Source organism: Pan paniscus, chromosome 1, assembly GCF_029289425.2.
Source record: "Pan paniscus chromosome 1, NHGRI_mPanPan1-v2.0_pri, whole genome shotgun sequence".
NCBI lineage: Eukaryota > Metazoa > Chordata > Mammalia > Primates > Hominidae > Pan > Pan paniscus.
Window position 1 is genome coordinate 67,157,238 of NC_073249.2, and position 11,021 is coordinate 67,168,258.

Below are 11,021 nucleotides of genomic sequence, written 5' to 3' on the forward strand. Positions count from 1 at the left end.
CCAGGCATGGTGGCTTACATCTGTAGTCCCTGCATTTTGGGAGGCTGAGGTAGGCAGACCACTTGAGATCAGGAGTTCAAGAAAAGCCTGGGCAACAAGGGGAAACCCTGTCTCTACTAAAAATGAAAAAAAAAAAAAAAAAACCCAGCCAGACCTTGTGGCGTGTGCCTGTGGTCCCAGCTACTCGGGAGGCTGAGATGAGAGGATAGCTTGAGCCTGGGAGGCAGAGGTTGCAGTGTGCAGAGATCAGGCCACTGCACTCCAGCCGGGGCAACAGAGCCAGACTCTGTCTCAAAAACAAACAAACAAACAAAAGAGCCTGCCAAGACCAGCTCGGTCACCCTAACCCCATGGCGCTAGAGGAATTAAAGACACACACACAGAAATATAGAGGTGTGGAGTGGGAAATCAGGGGTCTCACAGCCTGCAGAGCTGAGAGCCCTGAACAGAGATTTACCCATGTATTTATGAACACAAGCCAGTGATAAGCATTGTTTCTATAGATTATGGATTAACTAAAAGTATTCCTTATGGGAAATAAAGGGATGGGCTGAAATAAAGGGATGGGCTCTGGCTAGTTATCTGCAGCAGGAGCATGTCCTTAAGGCACAGATCGCTCATGATATTGTTTGTGATTTAAGAACGCCTTTAAGCAGTTTTCCACCCTGGGTGGGCCAGGTATTCCTTGCCCTCATTCCGGTAAACCCAAAACCTTCCAGTGCGGGCATCATGGCCACCATGAACATGTCACAGTGCTGCAGAGATTTTGTTTATGGCCAATTTTGGGGCCAGTTTATGGCCAGATTTTGGGGGGCCTGTTCCCAACAAGACCCAAAGATGGTACTAACAAGAGGAGAGAAGTGGGTGGGGAAAAAGCAAAGGAATTGGATTTTTTGAGGCTCTAGAACACCATCAACAGGAGTCTATGTTGATAATATTTATATTTAATATTATTTATTAATAATATTTATTCAAAAATAATAACATAACATTACTATGTTAGCCACTAATATTGGCCTATAAAAATTTAACCCACGAATCTTGAAGTGATTTGATGTCCACAGCAGGAGTGAACCCAAAGCAATGAGAGACATAAACACAGAGAATTTCACTTTCTGCTCACTGAACATTCTCTCTTCTTGAGAATCAAGTCTTTTAAAAAATACATTTTGTGAAACTGAATAATCAGCGAAGACTTTGTTTAGCTCTTTTAGCAGGGACCAAATGACTGTGACTCAGACAAGGTAGAAGATTATGTGTCTTTCATGTTAATGCCTCAGCTGTTCAGCAGACCAGGAAGTAGGAAGTTACGCTCCATAAGTCAGTGAACAAATAAGACCAAAATCCCTGTCCTCATGAGGTGGGAGCAGGGTGGGGAAGAAAACCAACATCCATAAGGACAGAGTATACTAGAGGGTAATAGTAAGCCGGAAGAAAGTTAAGCAAGGTAAGAGTTGGTAGTTAGGGAAAGTAGATTAAAGACGGGGGTCAGGTGGACCGCATCAAGAGGGAGCCTACCAAGTGAAACTGCAAGGAAGCAAAAGAGCAAGCCGTGGAGGTATTTGAGGGAAAGCAAACAGAGGGGACAGATAGTCAGTTCAGAGGCCCTGGGGCCCGTTCATACCTGAGCTGTTTGAGGAGCACAAAAGCATGGTTGCCATACAGAGTGAGAAAAGACCAGCAAGAAGAAGGGAAGACAGAGGGGTCAGGGAACCAGGGAGGGAGGGCCCCAAAGCACATGGAAGGATTTGGGTTTTTACTGAGATGGGAAGCCCTCGGTGGACTGTGGGCAGAGGAGTGGCATGATGTAGCTTAACACTTAAAAGAATCACTCTGGGTCCTCTGTGAACAGAAAGCAGAGGGCAAGAGTAAAAACAGGAAGATCAGTTAGGAGACTATTAAATAGTTTGTGCAAAGACTTTAGTAGCCGATGCTGGGTGACGGCAGTGAGGTTGACTTCAAGTGGGCAGGCAGACTGGGGATGTATTTTGAAGGTAGAGCCAACAGGATTTACTGACAGAGTGAGATATGGTGTGAGAGAGACGAGTCCAGGACAATTGTCAGCATTTTGGCCTTGAGTGACTGGAGGAGTAGGGCTGCTATTAAATGGAGGTGGAAAGGCTTCCAGAGGAGCAGGTTTAGAGGGAAGACCAAGAGTTTCATTTGGGACATGACAAAAGTGATATTTCTAATAGACGTTTAAGTGGAGATGTCATATAGGGTTAGATGTGTGGATCAGGAGTTCAGGGAGATTGGCTGGGGAGAAATTCGTGAGTCATCTAATGATAGTATTAAAGGCCTTGCAATGAGAAATGATTATTGAATGAGTGTAGGAAGAAAATAACAGGGAGAAAGAGGAAGAGAGGTCAAATAGTTACTTCCATCACTTCTGCCTACATTCCTTTGGGCGGAATTCAGCTACATGTCTTTACCCAGCTGCAAGGGAGGTTGGGGAATGAAGTTTCTGCTTGGGTAACCAGGGGTGCAGCTAAAATGTAGGGGGTTCTATTACTAAAAATATGAAGAGGAGAAGGGAAATAAGAAGAGGAACAGTTAGCAGTGGCTTCCAACTTGGTGTTTTTATGATGCATCTAATGAAAAAAGGGAACAAAAGACAGAGAAAAAAGTGACAAGAATAGGAAGAACAAGAAGATGGGACTGGGGAGAGAAAGTTGAGGGAAAGGAGGGAGGGGGGAAATATGAAGGCGGGAATGCAGAGGAGTTTGAGTATATGAGGAAAAGAGAAGAGGTGAAGTAGGATAGAAAGAGGAGAAAAAAGGTTAGGGAGGCGTAGAGGAGGGAGGAAAAAGGGGATGGAGAAGTGTGACAAAAAAATAAAAAGACAAGAGATTAAAGTGGAAGCAAAGAGAAGGGGTAGCAAATACATTCTAGAAAGGGGGCAACATAGTGAAACCCCACCTAAAAAAAATAGCTGTGGTGGTGTGAGCCTGAGACTACACTGAGCCATGATCATGCCATTGAACTCTGGCCTGGTCAACAGAGTGGTACCCTGTCTCAACAAACAAACAAACAAGCAAACAAATAAAAATCGAAAGGAGAAATTTGCCTTACAGGCATCTGCCAGTTACCCACATCTGAGTGGAAATTGAGGCTTATGTTTTACCAGTTTTTATACTTGAATTAGTCTCACTGATATGCAGTAAGTACTGGCTGTGTGCTGGGCCCTGAACACATAGAGATGAGGGAGCTTTTTATCACTTCCCATAAAGAAAAGAACAGCAAAATAGCACCTGTAGGGTGTTACTTTTTAAAAAATCTTGGGTAAATGATGTGGGTTGAAAAAGACCAGAAGCAAAAAAAGTTGAACTTTAAGACATAAGCCAATTTAAAAATGAGTAATCAAATGTATTATAAGTTTAATAGTTGTGTCCTGTGAGAAACCCAATTATGTTATAATTCATATTATTTGATAAATAATACAATGAAAGTATCATAAAGACTCACGCTCTTTTTACTGTAACAAGCTATTTTAATTTTTTGTATTTTATCTTGAACTCATTTACATGCATATGAGAGTTTCACATAATTGACACCCTAGTGTATTAGTTCATTCTGATGCTGCATTTTTACTTAGATAAAATTACTTATATTACAAATATAGCATCATATTGATTTATAGTAATTATTTAAATGAATATCTAATACTCTGTCAGGTTAAAGTATCCAAGATTGTTTACACATTTTCCTTTGGCTGATTTATAGTTTGCTTCCATTTTTAATATGACTAATACTCCAAAGATCTATGTCACACATATAATTTATTCCTTAAAAAAATATATATAGTTATTTTCTTCCTTCTAAATATTACTGTGAAAATGTATACATAATTATTACTTGAAATATGTGACATACCTGGGTGGGTATGTTTAATTTTAGTTCATTGTGGGAAAGTTAATTTTAGAAAAGAAGAAAGAATAAAATAAATAGCACTTTGTAATCTTGACACAGAGTAATCAGTGTTAAACTTCTGATATAGATATATATTTTTTTGAGACGGAGTTTCACTCTCAAACTCGGCTCACTGCAACTTCCGCCTCCCGGGTTCAAACAATTCTCCTGCCTCAGTTTCCCAACTTCTGGTATTTTTAATATGCATATACATTATATTATTATGTTCATAACAATATAGATTCACGTATCTGCATACTATTAGTCATAACTTGAGTCATAGCATAATGCAGCTTTTGTATCTGCATTGACTTCCATTCTGGATATTTTCTCATATTATTAAATACTTGTCTGCAACATGCATCATGATTTATCTAACTGCATCCCTCTTACTGGACAGTTAACATTTTTATTTACTGCAATTAACAACAGTAAAATTAATTTGAGATCAGCCTTTGCACACATCTCTGATTAATTCCTTAGAGTTAAATATTTAGAACTTGAATAACTGGTTTAAAAGTTTTCATATTTTTATGAGTTTGAAATATATTAGCATATTGTATTCTAGAAGGGCTGCATCAACTTACAATTTTCTTTTGTCTATATGAGAATGTCTGTTTTCCCTCACACTTAACAAGAGGCAGTCTCTTTATTTAAAAAACAAATGAACAAAAAACAGCTCTATCAGTTTCATAGGTAAGAAATTAACTCTCCTGCTTTATTTTGGATTTTTTTGACTACTTCTGAAGCCAAATATTTACACCCTCTATTGGTAGATAATGATTTGTGTGACTGCCCATGTTCTTTCTCCATTACAAAAAATTTGAAGTGTTCATTTTTTGTCATTTTTAAAGAGCTCTTTATATATCAAAATTATTCACTTTGTCAAGTATCTTCTATGTAGTCCTCTTTTTAAATTGTACTTTTAATTTTGTTTATGAGAAACTTTGAAGAATAGAAACTTTAGATCATTAAGTAGTACAATACATTAGTATTTTTCTTTCAGCTTTTTGCCTTTGTGTTATGCTTAGAAAGTCATTCCCTTTCCAAGATTATTTGCCTTCACTTTGAATTTTTAAAATTGTTCTACCTTTTCAATTTAACTGAAATGCTTTTGGCATGTGGCCTTGCATCATTTTAAATTGTATGTATGGGTGGAGGGTGGCCAAGAATTTCTATGAAAATTTATTAATATTAGCTATGAAAAAGTGATTTGATATTAAAAAATGGGTTTTTATTCAACTGTTAGCAAATTAAGCTGTTATCCAAAGGAAGACTTACCTGTAATGCTGATTTTAGTCTTAAGAATCTATAAGTCTCAATTTTACTATGTTAAATGGAAAGACATCCTATGTTCATGGATTGAAAGACTTAGTACTGTTAAGATGACAATACACTCTAAGTTGAACTCCAGAGTCAATGCAATCTTTATCAAATCCAGTTGACATTTGTTTATTTACCTATTTACTTATTTAGCAGAAATTAAGCTGATCCTAAAATATGGAAATACAACAGCCCCAACTTAGCCAAAACAATCTGGAAAAAGAAAAAAACAGAACAAATTGGAGGACTCTCACTTCCTGATGTCAAAACCTATTACAAAGCCACAATAATTAAATAGTGTGGTACTGGCATAGGAACAGACATGTAGATTAATGAAATAAAACTGAGAGTTCAGATATAAACCTTTACGTTGGTCATAAGCTGATTCTTTGCCAGGAGTATGGAAGACAATTCTATGGGGGAAAGAATAGTCTTTTCCACAAATGGAGGTGGGATAACTGGATATACACAGGCAAAAGAATGAAATCGATACCCCTCCTCACGCCATACACAAAAATTAACTCAAAATGAATAATACACTTAAATATAGGAGCTAAAACTATAAAACCTTCAGAAGAAAACATAGGAGTAAATTTTTGTGGTTTTTGGTTAAGCAATGGTTTTTTTAGATGTAAGACCAAATGTACAACTTACAAAAGAAAAAATAAGAAAATTGACTATATCAAGGCTTGAAAGTTTATGATGCAAATAATGCTAAGAAAGTGTAAAAACAACCTACAGAATGGGAGAAAATATTTGCAAATCACATATCTGATAAGAAACTTGTATCTAAAATATATAAAAAGCATTTACAACTTAAAAATGAAAAACTAAAAATAACCCAACTTAGAAATGGGCAAGGGATTTGAACAGACATTTGTCTAAAGAAGATGCACAAACAACCAGTATGCATACATAAAGACATTCAACATCATTAGCCATTAAGGAAATGCAAATAAAAACTACAATGAGGTTTCACATCGCACTCACTAGGATGGTTAAAATAAAAAAGACAGACCATGACAAGTTTTGGTAAGGTTGTGGAGAAATTGAAACACTTATACATTCCTGGTGGAAATGTGAAACTGTGCTTTGGAAATCATTCTGGTAGTTTCTCAAAGTGTTAAACAGACTTACCATATGACTCATCAGTTCTACCCCTAGATAGACACACAAAGAAAATAAAAACATAAATCCTCACAAAAACTTATTCATGAATGTTTACAGCAGCACTATTCATAGTAGGCAAAAAGTGAAAAACAACTCAAATATTCATAAACTGATAAATGGATGAATAAAGTGGTATATCCATATAATGGAATATTATTCAGTGATAAGAAGGAATGAGTATTTGTTATGACTTAGATGAATCTTGAAAACATTGTGTTAAGTGAAAGAAGCCAGTTAACAAAAGACTAAATGTTGTGTGATTCCATTTATGTGAAATGTCTAGAAAAGGCAAACCTATAGAGACAGAAAGTAGTTTAGTGGTAGCACAGAGCTGGGGAGCATGGTGAGGAGAAATGGGGAGTGATGGCCAGTGGGTATGGGGTTTCATTTGGGGACAACAAAAATGTTTTAGGATTAGATTGTATTGACTGTAAAAACCTGTGAATACAGTTAAAAACTATAGTGTATACAACCTAAAGGAGTGAATTGTATGGTGAATTGTATCGTACTTCAAAAAAGTTGTTAAATTTTTTAAAAATATGTTTTTTAATTTTAGAGACAAGATCTCCCTCTGTTGCCCAGGCTGGAGTGCAATGGTGGGATCAAAGCTCATTGGAGCCTCAAAGTCCTGGGCTGAAGTGATCCTCCCACCTCAGCCTCTTGAGTAGCTATGACTACAGGTGTGTGCCCCGACACCCAGCTAAAAAATCTTTTAAAAGATGCAAATAATGTGAAATTGCTGACATATTTTAGATCATGGAGTACCTACCTGCTACAACATTCTTTCTTTTTCTTTTTTTAAATAAAGGTTGGGGAAAGATGATGTCATAGAAAAACCTTTAAATTTGACAGTCATGCTATAATAATCCAAGTAAAATGCCACAGAGATTGGGCTAAATTGAGAGACTATGTAGGTGTGAGAAAAATTTACAAACATATTTCTTTGGGAGAAAGATATCACTATGTTTATTTTTAAGAAGTTGGTAAAGCACATTTGCTGTCACGTTCCTGGAGATAATCCCAGAGTCACTGCAGACTAAAGACATTGAGGCAAACTGGCACTGTTCTTGAAGCCACAGAAATGTTGAGTTATCATCAGGAAGACAACTAAAGAAAAGTCTAAAGCTGTCTATGTCACTAATTCCTAGCATAAACACACAGAAATCATTGAGAATGGCAGGGCCAGGAGCAGAACAACAAATGCCACATGGATAACACTTTTTTAAAATAAGACCTACAGAACTGTAGCCAGTCCAGAGAAGGCTGACTGAACTGACCAAAGACAAAGTCCTCTGTGCCCATTCTGGTTGCCTGTCTCTCGTTTTTCAGCAATAAAGCGTATGTGATACAAATCAGTAGTTCTGAATTCTGGCTGCAAGTTAGAATCACTTGGGCTCGACCCTAGACCAATTAAATCAGAACGTTACGTGGGGCTTAGGCTCCAGCATTAAAAAATCTCGCACGAACTTCCAGTTTCTCATCTGGTCTGTTAGGAGCTTAGAAGTCATCACTCCATCTTAACAACAAGTAAATAGTGAAGTTACTGACAGATTTGAAAACAGTTACATACACTGTAGGATAAGAAGACACACAAAGGTGTTGCTGTTTGCACAGTAGATTGTTTCTGCCAAATTTGTGGTCTTATATATGAATGCGTGCAGAATGGATTTATGAATACCCAAAGCAACATAGAAGCATGGCATAGAAGATGAGAAAATTTAATAGGAAGTACTCATGTCCATTTATATCAAATCATAGAAGAATTTCAAAATAAGTAGCGCCATATAGAAAATGAATGTGAACACATTCTCCAAGGAGAGACACACCCTAAAAGAAAAAAAACACAACTATTCAAGATGCAAGACTTCAAAATATTATGATCATAAAAGTCGGTCCACTCTTATGGACTACTTCCGAGCAATTGCCCATAATATGTAATATACCTTTATATATGTTGAATTTTTTTAGTTTTTTTGTTTTGTTTTGTTCTCCTACTATTTTAAATTGTCACCATTTTTTTGACAATTTGTTATGTATTCCATCTTTGCATCATTTCCAATACTGGGGGTATAAATTGTGTAAAGACTTTTAGAGAGTTCTAATTTGTTTTATGCATTTTTTGCAAATTTGACTCCTTCGTTGACTTTGTCCATGTATGTAAAAACTTTGAAACTTTCTCAGTAAATGAAGAGATGATCCTTTTTGTACATCTGCTTTTATGACAGATAACATTTCTCAAGATCTCAGCTCTTTGGGCAACTGCGTATGTGGTAGTAGTGGCCTAGTGTGGTTTTTTATTGATCTTGTCAAAATACTTAGGTTGTGTGTCATAATATTTCAGATGACTGCAGTTATAAAGCTGGGTGCACACAATTACCAAGCATAGTGATATGCATTATATATTTTGTTTTTGACTTGCTTCCTTATGACTATGGTTTGTCTGCTCATACTGTTATGTTTGTGTGGCTGTCATTAGCATAGCTGAGTATTTACACTTACCAAAATGTTATCATTGTCTATTTTATCATGTCAAGTGGCTTATGAAGAGTTCTGCTGTGTTTTCGTGTCTTCCAAATACATCCCCTTTTAAAATGTAAATAAATATTTTTAAAGAATTTTTAAAATTATTTTTTCCAGAATTGTGTTTTCAGGATTTTGATCTTTCAGGCTTGTGATTTGTTGAATTTTAGACTTTAGGGATTGTGAAATCTTTCAGGATTTCAGCCTTCAAGATTATAGCATTTGGGATTGTGTCTTTCATGATTATGGCCCAACCCCCTGGCAAAGAGGTCTGATTTCCCAATTCTGTCCTTGGGTGCAGCTACAAGGCGCCCTATCCTCAGAGCCCAGGGTTGGTCCTGGAGCCCCTGTGTAACTAGCTCTGGGTACTGCATTTTCCCTCACAACCTCCCTGGAGTTCCTGTGTAACTAGCTCTGGGTACTGCACTTTCCCTCACAACCTCCCTGCACTCTCCTCTGCCTTTGTAAGTTGTCCCTTTACCAAACCACCTCAGATTACCCTAATTAGAGAGTGCCATCTCTCTTCTGCTGGGACCTTTCCTATGTTCTCCTGGGGCCTCTATCCTTCCTCACTATCCATGGCACCACACCGGTCCCTGGTCCCTAGTTCGCAGCATATGAATGGGTTTAATTTCCAAATTTCTTTGACAGATGGTAGCTGGAAGCAGAATCATCATATCTCACAGAAACAATACCATCATTGGCACTGAATTTGTCAGATGAGGCCATCAGTGCCCATTTAGACCAAGTATAATTGATGTTTTACACCCAGCCATCCTCTCCCCTCCTGAAGGTGCCCAGAGGACTTGTGGTTCCCCTTCCCTCCCCGCTTTCTGTAGCCCTCTGGATTCTTCTTGCTCCTCCCTTCACCTGCAGGGACTCAGCACTCACAGCTCACTTTCACCCTCAGAAAGTCCAGGATGGGGCCTCGGGAGGCAGGACTGGAGAAGAGTAATTCCCCCACCAAAGCAGATGCTCCTCTCATCCCTGCTGGGACCCTGCCCCAACCCCAGTCCCAGCCCCAGTGTTGTGTATTCAAATTCCCAGGCCCATCCCATTTTGGTTGGAGGCGGGGAACAGGGGGTGTTGCTAGATCAAACATAGGCTGTTCAGTTAAATTTGAATTTTAAGTAAGCAACAGATAACTTTTTTAGTATCAGTTAAATATGTCCCATGCAATATTTGGGCATACTTAAGCTAAAAAAGTACTCATTGCTTATCTGAAATTCATATTTAACCCGGTGCCTGTATTTTTATCTGCTAAGTCTGGCAGTCCTACATCTCTTCAATCTTTTTTTTTTGTTCCACTGTTCCCATTTCCACCTACCCAAACCCATATTTCGGCACAAATACAATTCTTGAAAAAAAATGACTCGTGTAGACTCTCTGATTTTCCTCTGGCATTTAAGCAAATTGTTGAGTCTGTGTACAGAATCTCCACGGGACACCAGGAAGCGTCACATATTTTGAAGCCACTGACAAGATGTGTAGTGCTGGCATCTTCCTGCCTGCATTACTTTGCCTATAGAATGAGGCTTACAATTCCTAGCCCTGCTGTCACATAGTAAGTGTGCAATAAAGGCCAACTAATATTTTAAAAGTACGTATCTGTCAGGAACTCAGGGTGTGCATGTAGAGGGCATGGAAAGAAGTCTCATTACTCCCTATTAATAATAAACATATAACACACAGATATCTTCCAAAGGACTATGTATGTGTTAGGAATTAAACGGATCTTGTGGGGTTTTGTTGTTTTTTGTTTTGTTTTGTCTTGAGACAGGGTCTCATTCTGTCGCCCAGGCTGGAGGGCAGTGGTGCGATCTTGGTTCATGGCAGCTTCGACCTCCCAGGCTCAGGTGATTCTCCCACCTCAGCCTCCCATGTAGCTGGGACTTGTGATGCCCTTTTCATTCTGCCCCGAAGGACCATGTAACTTTTTGGAGAAAATACGTTCAGAGTTTTCCCAGGAATAAATTATTCACTATACCACTCCTGACCAACCACTTCCTTCATGTCCTGGGAAGTTTAGGGAAAAGATAGAAGGAGGGAAAGCAACTAAAGTCCCCCACCCTCCATCTGTTCCTGGCCTTATGCTGTGC